Genomic DNA, 22,154 nt, shown 5'->3' with positions numbered 1-22,154 from the left:
TTAACCGCGAATCTATTCTCATTTTCTTTGCGCCTCTTATTCCCTTCTTTAGATCTCCTCTGTACTTTCTGTATTTAGCTTCTCTACTGTATTATGAACCGTACATTTGTCATGAGCCTCCTTTTTCTGTTCTGTTGTAATCTCTATATTTTTAGTCATCCATGCAGCTCTAGTTTTGATTGCCCTTTCTTTCCCCCTTGTGGGAATATGTCTACTTTGTACCCGAACCATCTCCTTGAAGGCCTCCCATTGTTCAATTACTGTTTTGTCTACCAATTTTTTGATTCCAATACACCAGGACAAGATAACTTTTTAACTCACTGAAATTAGCCCTCCTACAGTTAAGAATTTTTATGCTTGATTGTTCCTTGTCCTTTTCCATAACTATTCTAAACCTAATGATATTAAGATCACTGTTCCCCAAATTCTTCCCCACTGAAACATGCTCCAGTTGCTCCACTTCATTCCCCATAACTAGATCCAGCACTGCTTCCTTCCTTGTTGGGCTGGAAACACACTAATCAAGAAAGTCCTCTTCTACACATTTCAGGAATTCCTCCCCCTCTTTGCCCTTTACACTGTTACTATCCCAGTGTGTATTGGGATAATTGAAGTCCCCCCATTATCACTACTCTTTAGTTCTTGCATCTTTCTGTAATTTGCCTGCAATATTGCTGTTATATCTCCTTCACACTATTTGCTGGGCTATAGTATACACCCAGTTGCCTAATTGCTCCTCTGTTGTTCCTTAGTTCTAACCAAATAGATTCTGTCTTTGACCCCTCAACTACATCCCTTTCCAGTGCTATAATCTCTTTGATCAATACTGCCACCCCCCTCCTTTCTTCCCTTTGCCATCTTTCCTGAATACCTTGTAGGCAGGAATATTAAGTACTCAATGCTCCCCTTGTTTGAGCCAGGTCTCTGTTATTGCCACTGTATCATCGTCCCATGTGGCGACTTGTGCCTACAGCTCCCCAACCTTATTTACCACACTAAGTGCATTTACATACATGCACTCCAATCTCATGTAAGACTGCCTCGCATTTGTCCTCTGTTTGATCCCTCCTAATTTTGAGCTATTCTTTACTCTGGTGCTATTTGTCTCTCCCAGTCCTTTGTAAACTTGTTTCTTCTCTCATTTTTCATCCTGTGCCCCTCCCCCTGCCAAATTAATTTAAACCTTCCCTGCAGCACCAGTTAACCTCCCTACAAGGACATTGGTCCCAGCTCTGTTCAGGTGCAACCCATCTATCTTGAACAGATCCCTCCTGCCCCAGGAATCTGAAGCACTCCCTCCTGCACCATTTCTCCAGTTACGAATTAACCTGTTTTATCCTACTGTTCAGATATTCACTAACGCGTGGCACTGGGAGCAATCCAGAGATTACCACCTTTTTGAGGTCTTGCTTTTTAACTTCCTCCCTAGCTCCTGAAACTCTGACTGGAGGATTTTTCCTTCCTATGTCATTGGTTCCCACATGGACCACGACTTCTGGCTGTTCCTCTTCCCTCCCTCAAAATGTTCTGCACCCTCTTGGTGATTACCTTTACCCTGGCACCAGGAAGGCTTCACACCCGGTGGGACTCACGTCGGCGGTTGCAGAAACGCCTGTATGTCCCCCTGACTATTGAGTCCCTTTATAACCGCTGCATTCTTGTACTTTGCTGTGCCCCCCATGCAGTCCTTTGTCCCACGATGCTATGGTCCGGACTACACTCCTTCGAGGTGTCATCACCCTCAGTATTCAATACTGAAAACCGGTTAGTGGGCAACACACCCCTGGAGGATTCCTGCACTGCCTGCCTTTTCCTACCCTGCAGGATGGACACTCACTCACTGTCCTGAGCTTTCTGTGGTTGTGGGGTGACCACCATCAGAGCTCAAACTCTGAGCTCGAGCAACCGTAGGCACTTCCTGCACAGGTGTTCACCAAGTGTCCTGGAGTTCCCACATGGTGCAGGAATTGCTGGTAATGGGTTTCAGCTGTCCCTCCATTCTATTTAGTCTACTCTGTATATATCTCATGTTATTTATATGTTTTATCTTAGTACCCCATTAACTTTTATTCATTATTTCTTTATTTATGATCCTTTTTTATGAGTTATTTCTCAATCAATGCTAACCAACTGCAATTAACGTTATTGAGCGTATACTGAATTGACTTACCTGCGCTTTCATGGGCTCCTCTGCTACGTCGACTGTGATTTCACTTTTCTCAGTTGTTTTCCTGCTCTCCCGATGCTCTGCTGCTGCACTGCTGGTTAAATACTTGGGGCCACTCCTGGGGTGCACCGTGCTGTCCCGATGCTCTGCTGCTGCACTGCTGGTTAAACACTTGGTGCCACTTCCGTGCTGTCCCGCGGCTCTGCTGTTTAAATACTTGGGGTAATTTATACTTTAAATATTATAGGTAAATTTAAGTTTATCCCTATGGTATTTAGCTCTGCAAATTTCTACTGGCTTCTTATAGCCAGAGATTTTTTTTTAACAATTTTTTTTTTTTACTAACCAATTTTACAAACGTTGATCTATTTAATGTGTTCTGTGTTTAGCTGCATGATGGATAAATTGGGAAAAATTTAATGAGCAATGATTTTAAAAAAAACTTCTTCCACTGAATTTAAAAATAATATTGGTCTGGAATTTCCTGTAAACTTATGCCATAGTAAAAGCGCATCTACAGTGTGCGCCATAATTATGGCTCAGAAATTTCACAAAATGATGGTGTAAGTGAGGTATTGCCATTACTTAAGCCACGTCATAATTTCCTTGGACTTTTGCGCAAAGACCCTCACCGGAACAGTTTTTAAAAAAAATCTCTGCTCCCATCAAAATCAATGGTGATTGCAAATTTGTTGAAATAATACTACTTTTATCGCTGCTACCAGTTAGACTATTACAGAATGGTGCTGGTGGGTTACACAATGGTGCTGGTAGGCTCAGAATTCAATTTCTCATTCATGATTAGTGGCATCTCCCGAATATGACGTGTTAGTACTATCCTGCAGGATTTAGAAATAGATGAGGAATGAACACAAGTCAGGCAGCGCAGCAACATGCTCAAAAACCGGAATGATCAGATTATCGATCGATTTATTTATTGGATCAAAAGTCAGTGATTTCCGCCCTCCCCCTCCCCCTTTCAAAAGTACCAATTTAGCTGGGTAGAGTTAATTTTGCTGAATTATACACCAAGGGTACTGTGTACTGTGCCCATCCTGAGAGGCTCCGATCCACTTTGTTGTTGAGTTTGATGTGTTTTGCTTGTAAGAAACTTTTACTTGGCGGCATCACTTTTGAAACTAACATTTTGTCAGTTTCACAAAATCCAGGGTCAGCCATGTATCCCCGGCATTTAATTCTGAGAATAATTACATCAAACTGTGCATCGGCTGCGAAGCATTCAACCCAATCCATTTACTGACAAACTACAAACGGATAATAGTTGGCAAAAGAAAACTGGAGGAAAATTAATCAAAAATGGGTAATGGAAAAGGAAGACTGATTGTCACTTTGACTGAACTAATTCATTGGAATTGTGCAGAATGGATTCTGAATGTGCAAAATAAATGTGATCTCAGCCGGGTTCACTTACTGACAAGATAGACTGTCCGTGCGAAATAACCAGACACTGGGATATTTTTTCAAGCCATGGAAACTTGCTGTTTTGGGTTTCCCTCTCACCAAGGCAACACTGACTTTGGCCACTGGATCACCAGTGAGAATAGCTCCACAGTTAATCCTGAGCACTGACATCCTTTCTGTCTTTGGATTCTGATTTTAGGTGTGGGTGGATTTGACTGTGTAGTCAGCTTTTGGGCTCAGGTGCCCACTGATTGCATCTGTGATTCTCTATGGAGCTGCTTGTTGACACTTTTGTACCTGATGTTAGCAAAGTGATTGCCTAGTCAGATGGGAGACCCATGGGCTGGTGGTATCCATGGGCTGGAAGAAATTAGTTAAAACTAGGTCCATCTCGTTTGAGGTAGAATATTTTTAACTGCACTGTACTTGCATGAAAGGAGTATTTTAAACTGCAACTTTTTTTTCACTCTCTCTCTCTCTCTCGCACACCTTTTCTCTTGTTTACTTACTTTGTTTCCTTTTAAATGAACGCAAGTAATACTTAACTTGCCCTTAGAATTGATGCTTCAGATTTCAGTCTGTTCTCCTTTTAGAAGTGTCGATTGCCTATTTAACAAAAATTGAGGTTTTGGGCTGGCCAACACAAATAAAAATAGCTGCTGCTGTGTTTCTAAGGTAGTAATAATTCAGGAGTTCAGATTACATGAACAACTGAACGCAAAATTCAAATGCATTATTAATGTTATCTGAACCACAGGCTGTGTTACTGCTCCAATAAGCACTTGAAAATCCGTCCCCAAATGTAAAATAAAAAAAATCATAGGTAATAAATTTTCATGGATCAGAATGTTCAGATGAATCTGGAGTTTTTTGTGACTTGAGTCATAAGGAAATAAATTTTTTATTTGACCAGTGGAAATTACATGCTTTCTGTACATATTGTTTTACATTGTACTGATGTTCTGCAGACAGAGTGGACTTTATTACTTGGAATAAATGGTTTCATATTACCTGTGCAGTGCCATTAAACTGCACAACAGAGTGGCCAGAGCCTCTGCAATTTTCATACTTCCCTCAGTAACCTAGGATACATTCCATCTGGACCGGGTGACTTTTCTACTTTGAGTACTGTGACCCTTTTAAGTACCTCCTCTTCATCTATTTTTATCTTATCCTATCCAATTTCACTACTACCTCCTCCTTTACTGCTATGTTGGAAGCATCCTCTTCTCTAATGAAGACTGATGCAAAGTATTCATTTATTACCTCAGCCATACTCTCTCCCTGCACAAGATAATCATTTTTTGTCCTTAATCAGCCCCACTCTTCCTTTGACTACCCTTTTACTATTTATATGTTTACAAAAGACATTTGGGTTCCCTTTTATGTTTCCTGCTGATCTATTCTCCTACTCTCTCTGCCCCTTATTCCCTTTTTTTTAGATCTCCTCTGTACTTTCTATATTCAGCATTCCTACTATAGTATGAACCTTATATTTGTCATAAGCCTCCTTTTTCTGTTTCATTTTAGTCTCTATATCTTTAGTCATCCAGGGAGCTCCAGCTTTGGATGCCCTTCCTTTCCCCTCTCGTGGGAATGTATCTGCTGTATACCCGAACCATCACATCCTTGAAGGCCTCCTATTGTTCAGTTACTATTTTGCCAGCCAGTCTTTGATTCCAGTCCACCTGGGCAAGATCCCTTTTTAACACACTGAAATTAAGTATTATTATGCTTAGAATCATAGAAAGGTTACAGCATGGAAGGAGGCCATTCAGCCCATCGAGTCCGCGCCGGCTCCCAAGAGCAATCCAGCTCGTCCTGCTCCCCGGCCCTATCCCCATAGCCCTGGAAATGTTTTCCTTTCCAGTACTTATCCAGTTCCCTTTTGAAGGCCATGATTGAATCTGCCTCCACCACCCCCTCGGGCAGTGCATTCCAGATCCTAACCACTCGCTGTGTAAAAATTTTTTTTTCCTCATGTCACCTTTGGTTCTTTTGTCAATCACCTTAAATCTATGTCCTCTGGTTCTTGACCCTTCTGCCATTGGGAACAGTGTCTCTGTATCTACTCTGTGTAGACTCTTCGTCATTTTGAATACCTCAATCAAATCTCCTCACAATCGTCTCTGTTCCAAGGAGAACAACCCCAACTTCTCCAGTCTATCCGTGTAACTAAAGTCCCTCACCCCTGGAATCATTCTAGTAAATCTCATCTGTACCCTCTCTAAGGCCTCCACATCTTTCCTAAAGTGTGGTGCCTGGAACTGGACACACTATTCCAGTTGTGGCGGAACCAGTGTTTTATAAAAGTTCATCATGACGTCCATACTTTGTACTCTGTGCCTCTATTTATAAAGCCCCAGATCCCGTATGTTTTTCGAACCACTTTCTCAACCTACTCTGCCACCTTCAACGATTTGTGCACATACACCCCCAGATCTCTCTGTTCCTGTACCCCTTTTAGAGTTGTGTCCTTTAGTTTATATTGCCTCTCCTTGTTCTTCCTATCGAAATGTATCACTTTGCGTTTTTCTGCGTTAAATTTCATCTGCCATGTGTCTGCCCACCAGCCCGTCTATATCTTCTTGGAGTCTATCACTATCCTTCTTACTGTTTACTACCCTTCCAAGTTTTGTGTCCTCTGCAAATTTTGAAATTGTGCCCTGTACACCCAAGTCATTAATGTATATCAAGAAAAGCAGTGGTCCCAGCACCGACCCCAGGGGAACACCACTGTACACGTCCCTCCAGTCCGAGAAACAACTGTTCATCACTACTCTCTGTTTCCTGTCACTTAACCAATTCTGTATCCATGTTGCTACTGCCCTCTTTATTCCATGGGAGTGAGACAGAAAGCAGGTAACTATAGACCAGTTAGCCTAACATCTGTCATTGGGAAAATGCTGAAACCATTATTAAGGAAGTAGTAGCAGGACATTTGGAGACTCATAATACAATCAAGGAGAGTCAACATGGTTTTATGAAGGGGAAATTGTGTCTGACAAATTTATTAGAGTTCTTTGAGGAAGTAACGGGCAGGGTGGATAAAGGGGAACCAGTATATTTGGATTTCCAAAAGGCATTCGATAAGGTGTCACATAAAAGATTGCTGCACAAGTTAAGAGCTCATGCTGTTGGGGGTAATATTCTGGCATGGATAGAAGATTGGCTAACTAACAGAAAACAAAGAGTCGGGATAAAAGGGTAATTTTTCAAATGGCAATCTGTAACTAGTGGGTTGCCGCTGGGGCCTCAACTACTTACAATATATATCAATGACTTGGATGAAGGAACAGTGTGTCTTGTGGCCAAATTTGCTGATGATACAAAGATAGGTGGAAAAGCAAGTTGTGATGAGTACACAGTGTCTGCAAAGGGATATTGACAGGTTAAGCGAATGGGCAAAGATTTGACAGATGGAATATAATGTGAGAAAATGTGAAGTCATCCACTTTGGGAGGAAAAATAAAAAAGCAAAATATTACAAAATCCTGCGGTACAGAGGGATCTGGGTGTCCTCGTACATGAAACACAAAAAGTCAACATACAGGTGCAGCAGGTATTCCGGAAGGCACACGGAATATTGGCCTTTATTTCTAGGGGGATGGAGTATAAAAGCAAGGAAGTCATGCCACAACTGTACAGGGTGCTGGTGAGACCACACCTGGAGTACTGCGTACAGTTCTGGTGTCCTTATTTAAGGAAGGGCATACTTGCATTGGAGGCAGTTCAGAGAAGGTTCACTAGGTTGATTCTGGGTATGGAAGGGTTGTCTTATGAGGAAAGATTGAACAGGTCGGGTCTATACTCATTGGAGTTGAGAAGAATGAGAGGAGATCTTATTGAAACATACAAGATTCCGAGGGGACTCGATAGGGTAGATGCTGAGAGGATGTTACCCCTCATGGGGGAATCTAAAACTAGGGGGCATAGTCTCAGAATAAGGGGTCGCCCGTTTTAAGATTGAAATGAGGAGGAATTTCTTCTCCCAGAAGGTCATGAATCTTTGGAATTCTTTACCCCAAAAAGCTGTGGAGGCTGAGTCATTGAATACATTCAAGGCTGAGTTAGACAAATTTTTGATCAGCAAGGGAGTCAAAGGATATGGGGAAAAGGCAGGAAAGTGGAGTTGAGGTAAAAATCAGATCAGCCATGATCTCATTGAATGGCGGAGCAGGCTCGAGGGGCCGAATGGCCTACTCCTGCTCCTATCTCTTATGGTGCACGGGCCACAATCTTGATACGTTTTATCAAACGCCTTTTGAAAGTCCATATACACATCAACTGCATTGCCCTCATCCACCATCTCTGTTACCTCATCAAAAAACTCTATCAAGTTAGTTAAACACGATTTGCCTTTAACAAATCCGTCCCTAATCAGTCCATACTTGTCCAAGTGACTGTTAATTCTGTCCCAGATTATCGTTTCTAAATATTTCCCCACCACTGAGGTTAAACTGACTGGCCTATAGTTGCTGGGTTTATCCTTACACCCTTGATTATTCCTTGTCCTTTTCCATAACAATTCTAAACCTGATGATATTATGATCATTGTTCCCCAAATGCTCCCCCCACTGAAACATGCTCCAGTTGCTCCACTTCATTCCCCAGAATTAGATCCAGCACTGCTCCCTTCCTTGTTGGGCTGGAAACACACTAATCAAGAAAGTCCTCTTGTACACATTTCAGGAATTCCTCCCCCTCTTTTCCCTTTACACTGTTACTATCCCAGTCTATATTGGGATAATTGAAGTCCCCCATTATTGCTACTCTACAGTTCTTGCATATTTCTGTAGTTTGTCTGCAATATTGCTCCTCTATCTCCATCCCACTATATGGTGGCCTATAACAGGTCTTCTATTCCTTAACTCTAACCAAATAGATTCTGTCCTTGACCCCTCAACTACACAACCCTTTCCAGTGCTATAATAGTTCCTTTTGATCAACACTGCCACCCCACTTCCCCCACCACTTTCATTCCTTCCCTATCTTTCCTTAATACATTGCAGCCAGGACTGTTAAGTTCCTAATTCTCCCCTTGTTTGAGCTAGGTCTCTGTTATTGCCACTGTATCGTCGTCCCATGTGGTGACTTGTGCCTGCAGCTCACCAACCTTATTTACCACGCTATATGCATTTACACACATGGACTCCAAATTCATGTCAGTCTGCCTTGCATTTGATCCCTCCTATTTCTGAACTATTCTTTACTCTGGTACTATTAGTCTCTCCAGTCCTCTGTGCACCTTGTTTCTCTTTAATGTTTCATTTTGGTGCCCACCCCCTGCCAAATTCATTTAAACCCTCCCCCACAACACTAGTTATCCTCCCCACAAGGACATTGGTCCTAGCTCTGTTGAGGTGCATCCTGTCCCTCTTGAACAGATCCCTCTTGTCCAGAACTGGTTCCAATGCCCCAGGAATCGTAAGTCCTCCCTCCTGCACCATTTTACCAGCCACACATTGACTTGTCGTATCCTACTATTCCTCTCTTCACTAGCGCATGACATTGGGAGTAATCCAGAGATTACTACATTTCAAGTCCTGCTTTTTAACTTCCTCCTTAGCTCCTGATTCTCTGACTGCAGGATCTCACCCGTTTTCCTTCCTATCTCATTGGTTCCGACAACTTCTGGCTGATCCCCTTCTCCCTCCCCACCCCCCCACCCACCCCCCTTTATAAAATGATCTGCACCCTCTTAGTGATGTTCTTATGATGTAACTTAAGGCAAATATTTGATTTGGGTATGCATTTAAAATTTAAAGTGGAAGTGCAGTCTATTGAATTGCTCCATAATTTTAAATGTTACAAAGGAAGATGTTTCTCAGTCAGTCCTTCTAACTGTGTTTTATGCTTCAGTGTACTTAAAGCAGTTATTGGCATCATACATGGGGAGAGTAAATTGTTGTCAGGATCGCTTGTTTGTAACATCGCAAGGACAGTTCAGTGGATTATACTGTCCTTTTAAATAAGCATGGATTTTTAACCCTAATTACAGGGCCTGTAGAATCCTGTAGCAAGTAGAGGCCAATTTTAATGTCAAGCCCAATCAGATTCTGCAAAATGATTATGTGAAGTTTACGGCAAACCTTTTCAGGGTTGGAAGAACATCTCCGAATAATGTTGTTAAAGTATCCCATATTTTTAGAGTACTATGGAAAATTGTGTTTTATTCAGAAATGTCACCCATTTTACGGTGGTAGCCTGAAAATTCCTTGTATGCTGCTTAGCTGTTTACAACAATAGGTGGCATTTGTCACCCAACAGTCTCATCTGTCTTGCAGCAAGCAGCACTAATGCATTTTTTTTGTTTAAAATGCTTGTAATCATAATATTGCATCTCCTCGTCTGGTGAACAGTATCAAAGCACTGAATATACTTGTTAAAAATTTTGAATCTACCTTAGATGTTCTCTTGGGTTTAGCAGTGCTGGTCATACCCATATGTGGACCCAACAACTTATGTTCAGGAGTGTGCCCATACTGTCCGATATCTAACAATACTGTAGTATATCCTGGGGGCAGATATCATGTCTTTCATGTGCATTTTTCCAATCTTTTAGTAGGCGCACTGATGGTCTAATGATACGAATTGTTAAAATGCTTTATTTTACAGATAGCAAGTGAATGTACAGAGTCACGGTTATAACTAAATCTCACCCTAATCCAATTAACCTTCTGTTCCCTCCTTGTGAACAAGAAAAGTAATAAATATACACTGCACTAACCCTTTTAGTGGGCTCACTTAACCAATCCTGTTTAGCTCTATCTCACAAAATGGAATCTATCCACCTCTTGTCTCCATTTCCAGATCTTAGGTCAAAATGTGCAAGTCAGTTTTGTTTTTGTTCTCCTTCCTTCTCCTGGACAGTGAATTATTGGTTGACCTCAACCTCTCCCTGTCTGGGCATTGGCTAGTTGAGCTGCCAAATAAGCCAGCTGCAGCGCACCTGGGCATCGGTCCCTAGAAATAATTTCCTGCTATTCTCAACTGAATGGGAACATCTTGATCTAATGAACTGGGATGAGTCAATTGACTCTTATTGTCTCAGTTTGAAATGTAAGGAGTTGCACAACACCAGGTTATAGTCCAACAACTTTATTTGAAATCACAAGCTTTCGGAGCTTTCCTCCTTCGTCAGGTGACGAAGGAGGAAAGCTCCGAAAGCTTGTGATTTCAAATAAAGCTGTTGGACTATAACCTGGTGTTGTGCAACTTCTTACATTTGTCCACCCCAGTCCATCACCGGCATCTCCACAATTTGAAATGGTATGTGAGTAACAACATTTGACAAACTGGTCCATCCAGTTTTAGTAGGCATACTTCCCCTACATCCTCTGGTTGCTGTGGTAATTTTAATCCCCTGTGAGCTGGATTTAATTTAAAGGTAACATTTTCAATATAAATCCTTTGGGGAAAAATGGTCTAAAATCCCAAAATGTGATAATACTGTTCAAAACTAGTTTTCCTATTTCAAATTAGAGTTTGAAATTATAAAATTGTATCTTATGTTTAAATTGCTGGTGAGCCTAGTGCAGCTTATTGAGAGACAGTTAAAGTAACCAGCTAGTGTTGTATTCAATAATGTAAGCTCACTTACTGTTATGTCAAACAGGAAAATACATTATCATTTTAAATGGGACAAACTTAGTGCTGAGGTTGTATTTACCATACTATTTGTAAATAGCAGCATGTTAAACATTTAAAACAGAAGTGGCTGAGCACTTCTGTGGCTCTGTGCTTCTCCAAAGCCAGCTGATTAAGGAGTGGAGATCGTGGTGCTGTTGCAGTTTACATGTGCATACTTCACCTGCCTAGCATATGAAGGATGCATGGAGGTTTAATAAATTGCAAATAAACAAAGATTAGAAGATTAGTGACAGATGATGGGTCCAGACAGGGAGAGGTTGAGGTCAACCAATAATTCACTGTCCAGGAGAAGGAAGGAGAACAAAAACAAAACTGACTTGCACATTTTGACCTAAGATCTGGAAATGGAGACAAGAGGTGGATAGATTCCATTTTGTGAGATAGAGCTAAACAGGATTGGTTAAGTGAGCCCACTAAAAGGGTTAGTGCAGTGTATATTTATTACAATACTGTAGTATACTGTAGTATATTGTAATACTGTAATAATTTTAATAGTTAAAATACTGGGGTTGAGAAGAGCACAGACAGGTTAATGCAATGGGCAAAGTGGCAGATGCAATTTAATGTGGATAAGTGAGAGATAATACATTTGGGAGGAAAAACAAGGAAACGGAATGTAAACTGAACGGAAAGAGGAGAAATTCCACATCAACTTTTGTAGAATTGCAGGGCAATAGGAACCCTGTCTGATTGTAATGGAGATTATAATAGGGCTTTCAAATTTTGGCAGGTATAACATAATTTCTGTACAGCATTACTTTTATAGTATTATACTTATACAAATATCTTTCTATAAATGTCCCAGGTGATAATTTGCATCTTTTCTAATTTTGCTCTATATGTAAATCTACATGAACTTGTGCCTTTTAAGTGGGTGGATGGGTTGCTCCCAAAACACTTCCAATGTACATGTGGCTAGCTGCTATGAAGTGTGAGGTACCATTTCAAAACCTATCATAATTTTTAAAATATCTATTAAATCTCCTCTTAGCCATCTCTGATCCAGTAGTAATAGTCTCTATATCTCAGATCTCTTCCCATAACTATAGTTTCTCAACCCCAGTATCATCCTGTGAATCTACTATACGCTCTGACTTTAATGCCCTTTCCATAATGAGGTACCTAAAACTGCACACAGTACTATGTGGCCTAACCAATGTCATATACAAATGTATCACCACTTATTTGCTCTCATGCTCCTATTTATAAAACCCAAAATGCTATTGACTTTTGTTATGGCCTTATCTACCTGCTCCAGCACATTTGAGGAATATATTTACAGTCCTGAGTCTCTGTCCACACCCTTCAGCCTCTTTCCGTTCAGTTTACATTCCGTTTCCTTGTTTTTCCTCCCAAATGTATTATCTCTCACTTATCCACATTAAATTGCATCTGCCACTTGTTTGCCCATTGCATTAACCTGTCTGTGCTCTTCTGCAGTGTTTAATAGTCTGCTTCACTGTTTGCTAAAGTCCCTACTTTTGTGTCCTGAGCAAATTTTGATACTTTGTCCCTACTTCAAAGTCCAAGTCATCTATATATACCTAGAACAAAAGAGGATCCAGCACTGACTCCTGGGGTACACCGTTTTCAACTTTCTTGCAATCTAAACAATACCCATTAGCGTCAATCTTTTTACTTTCCTATGCATCAGCTAACTTTCTATCCATGCTGCGCCATTTCCTCACACCATATGCCTGAAATTTTGTAACCTATCTCCTTATTGAATGCCATTTAAAAATCTACATCTGCAGCATTCCCTTTTTTATTTATATATATATATATATGTCACTTCAAAAAACTCCTTAAATTTGTCAAATATAACTTGCCTTTTACACATTCATGCTGGCTGCCCTTGATTATTCCATGCGTCTTTAAATGCTCACTGATTTTATCTTGAATCATAGATTCTAAGAGTTAGCCCACAACTAACATTAGGCTAACTGGCCTGTAGCTACCAAGTTTATTCTTCTCTGCCTTCTTGAACAGAAGTATTACAGTGGGTACTCTCCAGTCTCTAGGCACAAGTTTCATGTCTAAGGAGGATTGAAAAATTATCATCAGAGCATCTGCAATCTCCTCTCTGACTTCCTTCAACAGCTTAGGTTGCATGCCATCATGATCTGGTGACTTATCCACTTTAAGTCTCGCTAATTTTTTGAAGAACCAACCTTTACCAAATTTTTCATGCCCTCATCTAGTAAACCTACAATCACGATTCAACCATTATTTGCCAAGTATTAGGCATACGATGCCAGAATTGGAGACAATTGTGGCAGTTGGGAGCTACACTGTAGTGGGAATAACAGAAACAGAAATAACAGAACTGGCTAGTTCCAGAGGAGGGAAATAAGTTTAACATTCAAATTTAACAATAGCATGTTCAGAAAAGATAAGAGTGAGCAGAAAAGTACGCCCAAGATGTTGGACACCTGGGAGATAAATGAAGTTGATCTTGTGGGCGAAGGAAAGCTGCGAAACAAAGCACTCTAGTTAGACATCTCATAGGAAAGAAATCCAAGCGGTAGCATATTGAGAGATGCAATGGACCTCCAAGTCAGCACGCGAAAGATATTGATTGCTCTGTGGTGACAAAGAAAGGCTATTTAAGAATAGGAAAGTAATTTTAATGGGAGTCTTCAATCAACCTAATAAAATGGGAGAAACTTAGTGGTTTAGAGTCAGAGTTAGTCACTAATGCACAATCGCTTCGTATCCCAGTGTATCAAGGAATCCATGAAAGTCAGTGCTCATGTTGACTTGTTACTCACCAATAACCAAAACAATGTACGAGCTACAAGTTTAGGAACCCCTGGGATAACGACCACAGAATGATCAAGTTGAATATGATCTGGAAGTCAGAAATACCTAATGCTAGAAGTCAGATATATATCTTCAAAAGGGCTAAATTCAAAGAAATGAAAGCACAACTTTAGCAAATGGATTAGGGTATGTTATGAATGCTAATTTAGTAGAGGACAAGTGGAACACCTTTTTAAAGGAATAATGCTGATCATACAGGATAAATGCATTCCTAAAACCAACAAGCTCAGACTAAACAAATGTGATCCTAAATGGATTAACAAACATATTGGGCCAGAAATCGCTCGGAGCAGCGAGGCATTGGTTCCCGCCGCTTCAATGAATTAAATTAATGAAATTACTTACTGCGGGCTCTGTGACGCCGAATTGCTTGAATTTGAACTTTAAAAAAAATTGTGCGCTATCACCCCAGCCTCTGAGCAGCGTGAATTGCCGTGGCTGGAAAAGTTTGAGGAGAAGTCACGCCCACAGATTCAGCCTGCATTGTTCACACAGGCACGCAGACTTCATTCATTATTCTGTATGTAATTGTAAATAAAAACTTAATTTTTTTAATAAAAAGCCAAAGAAATAATTGAATTAAATAAAATACAGAAGAGAAAAGTTTTTTAAAAAGTTTTTAATTTAAAATTTTTTTTAATGACCAAAAACTATTAAAATATGAGACTCCACATTTTTAAATGTTCATTTTAGTTCGGCAGTCATTAAGACTGTTAAAACTTAGTTTAGACCTGTATTTTTAAGCGTACCTGTTGGGGAACGTAATTAGTTACTTTCCAGCTGGGCAGATAAGCAAGTTAACGCTTTTTCATTGATTTCCCTGATTGCAGCGTGCGATGTCCCTTTAATTCGAAGCTGCCATATCGCCGGCGAACCACTAGGAGCAAGTTCCAGATTTCCGTGTTTCACTGCACATGTGCGAACGCCGGAACTTGCTCCTTTAATAACGGAGAGCGCTGTTGAGCACGATTTCTGCCCCATTAAAAGTGAAACAAAGAGGAAATAAAAGCTCTACAAAACTTGCAGTGAGAAAGGGGAGGGATTTACTAAATGAATATAAGAAATTGTGGTAACATGTTAGGGTGATCAAGGGCAAAGAAGGATCTAGGAAAAGAAACATGGTATCAGGCTAAATACAATAGTAAAAAATTCTTTCAGCACAATGACAGTAAGAGGGCAGTTAGAGAACAGATGAAAATCTTAAAAGATGCAAACAGTCTGACTGAGGATTAATACAAAATTGTAATTAGTCTGAATAATTACCATCGCCAAATCCCCCACCATCAACATCCTGAGGGTCACCATTAACCAGAAACTTAACTGGACCAGCCATATAAATACTGTGGCTACAAGAGCAGGTCAGAGGCTGGGTATTCTGCGGCGAGTAACTCACCTGACGCCCCAAAGCCTTTCCACCATCTACAAGTCACAAGTCAAGAGTGTGATGGAATACTTTCCACTTGCCTGGATGAGTGCAGCTCCAACAACACTCGAGAAGCTCGACACCATCCAGGACAAAGCAGCCTGCTTGATTGGCACCCCATCCACCACCCTAAACATTCACTCCCTTCACCACCAGTGTACTGTGGCTGCAGTGTGTACCATCCACAGGATGCACTGCAGCAACTCGCCAAGGCTTCTTCGACAGCACCTCCCAAACCCACGACCTCTACCACCTAGAAGGACAAGAGCAGCAGGCACATGGCAACAACACCACCTGCACGTTCCCCTCGAAGTCACACACCATCCCGACTTGGAAATATATCGCCGTTCCTTCATCGTCGCTGGGTCAAAATCCTGGAACTCCCTACCTAACAGCACTGTGGGAGAACCTTCACCACACGGACTGCAGCGGTTCAAGAAGGCGGCTCACCACCACCTTCTCAAGGACAATTAGGGATGGACAATAAATGCCGGCCTCGCCAGCGATGCCCACATCCCATGAACGAATAAAAAAATTACTTCCTCCAACTTTTCACAAAGGAAGAAGTGAGCAACATGCCCATCCCAAACAAAAAATAACCTAAGTAAAGTCATGAGCTTTGATGTAAATGAGATGGAATTTCTTGACAGCCTGAAAGGGTTCAAAGCAAATAATCCCTGAGGTTAGATGGTATTTATCCCAGGGTGCTGAGAGAGGCTATGGAGGAGATTTGTGAGGCACCCTCAATTATTAAGGGATCCAATGGAATATACTTCATATCATTGAACTGGAAACAGACTAATGTCTTGCCCGTACACAAAGAGGGAGACTGCAGATCTATCAGGAATAACCTTGAAGATTATCAGTATAATTACAAAACAGTGATCAATATGGATTCAGAAGGGGAAGGTCCGGCTTGAGCAAGAATCAACTTTGAGGAAGTGACACCTAAGTGGATTATGGTAAGCCCTGTGACATACCTCAAGATCCAAATGGCATTTGAAAGAGTTCAATGCAAAGGTGCTATTAGTTAAACTCAAAACTGAGAGGATTCAGGGCAAACCTTGGGAACGCATAAGAATTTGGCTAAAGGTTAGAAAACAGTGCGGACTGTCAGAGTTATATCATAGAAAGGTTACAGCATGGAAGGAGGCCATTCGGCCCATCGAGTCTGAGCCGGCTCTATGCAAGAGCAATCCAGCTAGTCCCACTCCCCTGCCCTATCCCCGTAGCCCTGCAAATTTTTTCCTGTCAAGTACTTATCGAGTTCCCTGCAGCATAAGGCTGGTTAAGTTTAAAAATACTGTGCCCCTGAAGTCCACCCACTGAAATTACAAAAGGTTCTTCCTTCATTTCTTGGGCGCTCAGCCAAACACCTGTGAAGAGCCAGCACAAGAAAGAAGATTTAAGTGTTACTCACTAAGGTAAGTAAGGCTGTTCCAAGCTAACATAAATAAACAGATTTTGGCACATTAACAGCAACAACATGGATTTATAAAGCACCTCTAACTTAGAAAAAATGTCCCATGGCACTTCACAGAGGTAATAAGACAAGAATTGACACTGAGTCAAAGCAAGAGATATCAGGAGGGGTGACTAAAAGCTTGGTCAAAGAGGTGGGTTTTAAGGAGGGTTTAAAGGAGAACCTGACATTGGCATCCATGATATCCTCCCATGGCTAAGTCAAGATCTACATAATGATCCAGGAGCACGGGTCCGACTGGAGAATTACAAGTCTGAGAGGTTCATACACCAGATCTGGAGTAAGGCTGGGATACGTCCTAGATGCAGTACTTTTCTGTTGTGCAATGGACTGGATTCTCGACTGCATCTCTTCAAATATCAGTATTATCCGACCTGGACGATGCAAATGATATTGCCCTCGGTCAGGACGTGAGCGATCTCGGAAGGGAATTGAGACGCTTTCAGGGTGAGCCAGCCACCTTTGGGCTGCTGGTTTCTTGGGGAAAAAGCAAAGTCCAGAGTATTGGCACATATGCTGCGATGGTGGGGGAAGTAATCATTGGGGTGCCTTAGGATTCTGTTTTGGAACCACGATGGTTTCTAATTTACTAGTGACTTGGATGGAGAAACACAATGCAAAGTGGTCAAATTTTTGAAGATGATGTACTAGAAGAAGCAGTGGAAGCAGCTCAAATTACATAATGAGATGGAAAATATGTAAATGGAAAGAATAATGGTAGATGAAAATTAACGTGGACCAGTGTAAAGTATTGCACGTAGGAAATTTTTTAAAAAAGTGACACACTTAATCCATGAATGGCGTTAACATAGCCAAGGGCAAAGCTGGAAGAGATCCAGGAGTGCCACTAGATTTGACATTCAACATGCCCGACCCAGTGCTGAACAGATGACAAAGCCAATAGACTGTTGAACTACATAGCTAGATGAGTAGAATATGGAAGAATTTGTCACCGAGCAATTTTAGTGTTATGGTCAGTCCACACTTTTGAGTACTGTATCTACTTCTGGTTGCTGAGATACGGCAATGACCTGTAGAGGCAGTGCAGTGAAGAGCCATGAGGCTGCTCCCTTGGTATCAAGAGGACTGATCTGTGAGCAAAGACTGGAGAGACTTGTGTGTTTCAGGGAAGCATCGGAGGGGTGATCTGAGAGAGGTACATAAGGTAGTCTAATGAAAAAGGTAACTCCAGAATACTACTGTGAATTAAATTGTGAGAGTAGGGCAAAGAAACACAGGATCAAGCTAATAAAAGGTTAATTTCGGACTGATGTCATGAAATTCTTCTTTGCACAAAGAATGGCCAACATATAAAGTAGACTTCCAGGAAAGGTAGTGGAGGTGAAAACTCTAGAATCTTTTAAGAAACAGTTTGATGCTGCAGTGGGAACTTTAGGGTTTTTCTAGTTGGATGAATTATGATGGGTCAAAATGTCTTTCTCATCTGTAATTTTCTTGTGATCTTGTAAATAGAGACAGAACAAACAACTATGCTTTGTGTACTTAGTTATTTTACCAGCAGTAAAGGTGATTGAATATTGGGTATGCCTGCTGATTAAGATATGTCAAGCCTATGTCCCACTGAAATCTAATTCTTGTCTTCATGTGTCATAAGGCCTATATTCAGGGGTGTTTTCTAGATTGGAATATATGCTCTGGATGTTTATTACTACTTTGTTACAATATCTGGCCCAGTAACAGTAGCATGGAGTGTTAAAATCTGAGTACTCTAAGTTTTAATTTAAAATCTCAGCTTTGAAAGAAGTTTGTACTTGCATAAATTCAATGGATTAACCTGGTCAATAAATGGGGCATCTTTACCATTTTGGCACGTTGCATTTAATAGGTGAAAGATTCATGAGAATCCAGCAGGATGTAGTGCTTAGAGGTGGCTATGAAAAGTGAAATGGAGAAACATTTTATAAGAATTCTAGCCAGAGTAGAAATAATTTTAGAAAAGCACGTTTGTATTTGTGGCAGATATTTGGAAATGAGTTACTTTCCATATATTTAACTGCTTCCAGTGGAAGCAATGACACAATATGGTAAGACTACTGGTGCTCCTAGTTTCCCCTTTATGCATTGCACAGCAGGTTCAGAGCACCAACAACAATAGTGAAATAGCTACTCCTTCGCACTTATGACTTTTCTGTTTCTAACCGTGGACCTTCCCTTTGGAGGCACTATGTTGCCTTGTTTCTACTACAGCTTTATAATAGTGTAACCTATTACTTGACTTCCAGTCCGCTTTAATTTTAGTTCAATTGCCCTTGACCATGTTCCATGTGGCATCTGAAATGTGGAACTGGGAAAAATACAGAATTTTAGTGTGCTTTGGGGCAGTTGCCCGGGTAATTATTTTGAACTCTAAAATCATTGCACTATATATATATTAAAAAAATCTGCTTGTTCATTTCAGGTGTAGTTATTGGACTCCTTTCCCTACAAAGCTCTCTCTTTTGAATTACTGATCAGTCACATTAATAACTAAGATCTTTCAATTGGATTGCTGAAGGAGACCTCTCCTTTGACTTAGTTTCTCACAGAAGTGGATGTTCCATGAAATGTATGTATCCACCCTAAATGCTGGATTCATCACTTAAAAACCTTTTTCTTTTCATCAAACTTCTGACCAGCAGACAGCTAAACACAAGGTTCTGAAAGACTTGTTACTTCCTCAAACACAGCTCACAAAGAAGTGGAAACCACAAAGAAGTGGAAACCACAAATATGCTCACTAAAAATGATTTTAACGAACTATAGACAGGGGAGATGTAGCAGAGAAAAAGGATTGTGAGATTTCTGTATGCCCTAAACTAGCTCTCAATGGGACCTGCTCCTGAAGACTGTTGCAGCATCTCTTGATATAATCAAGTCAGTATTGTGTTGAGATGGAGTTACATTATGTAACAAATCCAGTTTAGCTTTGACACTACCCTCAAGTGTGTGGAATACTAATTTCCTTTATATATCTGTATTTTTACCATTTTGTGTTGGTATTCTCCACAAGGCATGCTGCAGATGTCTCCTGGCCAGAGGTACTTTAGACCTCCAATCCAGGATTGTCAGTTGCTTTGTAGCCAGCACCGTCAAGAATTGCAGGGAAAGTAAGAAAGAACTTGCATTTATATACTGCGTTATCATGTTGTCAGGACATCTTCAAGTGTTATGTAGGCAAATTACGCATAGGAAGGTCCCACTAACAGCAATTGAGATGAATGATAATTAGGGTCAGAAGTGATGCATCTGCTTTACTAAGCTAAACAAATGGCTCCGGTCAACAAAGAATGGCCTGCTTTTGGAAAGTAACATGTAGTGTCGGAAACTCGACCTGCCAGCCTCTGAACATTAACTAAACATGCACTACAAAACCCTCTCCACACTATTTTATACTAGAATATATACTTTTTATAATAGAATATATGACTTATTTTGAAACAAATTTAAAATGATTCTATCCTGTATATTACAAAAAGAACCTCAAATACTTCAAATTATTATGGACAATGTGAATTATGAAAGCTGCTGTTTTTAAGTTGACCTGTGTCCAGATAGGTTTCATAGCAGTACCAATTTGGCTGTGCAGCAATGCAGACAGTCGGTGGACGCACACTTATGTTTAAGAAACTGGGACTTAATTATAACAAAGTAAGATGGGTTCAAAACCATTAGGTGAAGGTGTGTGTTTACGGTAGTTTGAACTTCTTAGCTAATCCCTTAATAATGGCAATATTACTGAACGAAAAAAGCGCTATAACAATTGTAACCAGGCCTTTTTAATGCCAATAAAAGAAGTCTTGGTAGGATTGATGGAGCTTCACAATATCCTATTTAATATGGTACAATACTATATACTTTTCAGGATCATTTGAATATAGTTTCTCACTGAACATTAAACAGCACCATCTTGTGGATATTTGGGATATTTTTCCCTCTGAGTGAATTGGTTCTTTAATTGTTGGGTTTCCACTTGAATTGTTTATTGGGAAGTTATCATTATTGTGGTTTTACTCCATAATTTTTAGATTTAGGTTTTCTTTTCTCCCAGCCTTTTTAAAAAAAAAATTAACTTTCTCTTGAATTTTTTTAGTTCCTTTGTTTCCTGTCCGACTCGTATCTTCCTTTACATCCTTCTTTCTCCCCCTCGTCATCTTTCATGAGTGAACCAGCTGGTGCAGATCTAGAACTGGGGGAATGTGAGTGAAACTCAAGAAACTGACCCAAGATGTAGTTGAGATCTGGTGAGCAGAAGAAAGGAACGCCTTCAGTAACAGCAGTTGAAATTGTGAGTTATGAGGAACATTCTCCTGAGTGGAAAAAACAGTAGTAATTATGGTTGCTAATCAGGGGTGACAACATATCATTTTTATATATATATATCTAATATAAATATATTCCAGCATTATCATTGGAACATGAAAAAGAACATCCAAAAAAAATGATGTTCCCTGATATTTTGAGTATATCTTTTATTAAAGGTCTAGCATATGGCTCACACTTTCTGTTCATAAACCTCCTGTTGTCATGATTTTTGCATAATGCTTTTTGTGTCAACATTTATAATGTGGAAAGACTATGAAAAGTATGTCTGCTATTTTTTAATGGGAAGGCCTATCTGCACATTACTCTGCAGTTGTAGGCTCCCCACCAGGCTCTGGGTATTGCAAGTCACCCACATTTGCCCAACGTTTTGTTTTTCACCATTTTCCTTTTTGTGCAGGTAAGTTTTATATTATATTTGGTTTTTCTTTTTAACTTTATGGCCTTCCCCATAGCTCTCCAGCCCTTCTCTGGCACCCTACTTCTGTCCTGGCCTCCTGCTCAGCTCCCCACACCACTAGGCCATCTCATTGCTATATCTACTGCCCATAGCTCTACTCCTGCATCCCCTGTTGCTTCCCCACCTCTTGCACCCTTTGTTGCTGCCTGCCATTCTACCTTGCTCCGGCCATGCTCTCTTTCAGACTGAGCCTCCCTGTTTCTTTGACCCTGTGGGTTGTTAAAAACTTTATTACACCAGCTTTGTTTCATCCCAGCCTTGGACTCTGTGTTTCTTTGAGTGAAAGACTGGGGAGGGAAAGAGATGGAATTGGGGTGGAAAGAAATGGAGTTGGGGTGGAAAGAAATGGGGTGATATGGGGACAGGAAAATGAGGAAGCGTGAGGGAGAGAAATAGGGAGGCG

At 40.6% G+C, this 22,154-nt stretch overlaps 1 protein-coding gene across 9 annotated transcripts in view; it reads left to right on the top strand.

The window, feature by feature from the left end:
* arfip1 (ADP-ribosylation factor interacting protein 1 (arfaptin 1)) overlaps positions 1-22,154 on the top strand; it is a 181,886-nt gene that overhangs the window by 27,056 nt on the left and 132,676 nt on the right. For 5 of the 9 annotated variants that reach the window (XM_067991916.1, XM_067991907.1, XM_067991938.1 and 2 more), the window contains exon 2: positions 21,062-21,256. The exons of the other annotated variants lie outside the window; for them this stretch is intronic. The gene's annotated coding sequence lies outside the window, so the exon portion shown is untranslated. The remainder of the gene's footprint in view (positions 1-21,061; positions 21,257-22,154) is intronic. 9 annotated transcript variants of the gene reach the window in all.

This window comes from Heptranchias perlo, chromosome 1 (assembly GCF_035084215.1).
Source record: "Heptranchias perlo isolate sHepPer1 chromosome 1, sHepPer1.hap1, whole genome shotgun sequence".
Classification (NCBI taxonomy): Eukaryota; Metazoa; Chordata; class Chondrichthyes; order Hexanchiformes; family Hexanchidae; genus Heptranchias; species Heptranchias perlo.
Note: the sequence above shows the minus strand (reverse complement) of the source record. Positions and strands in the feature narration are given on the sequence as shown.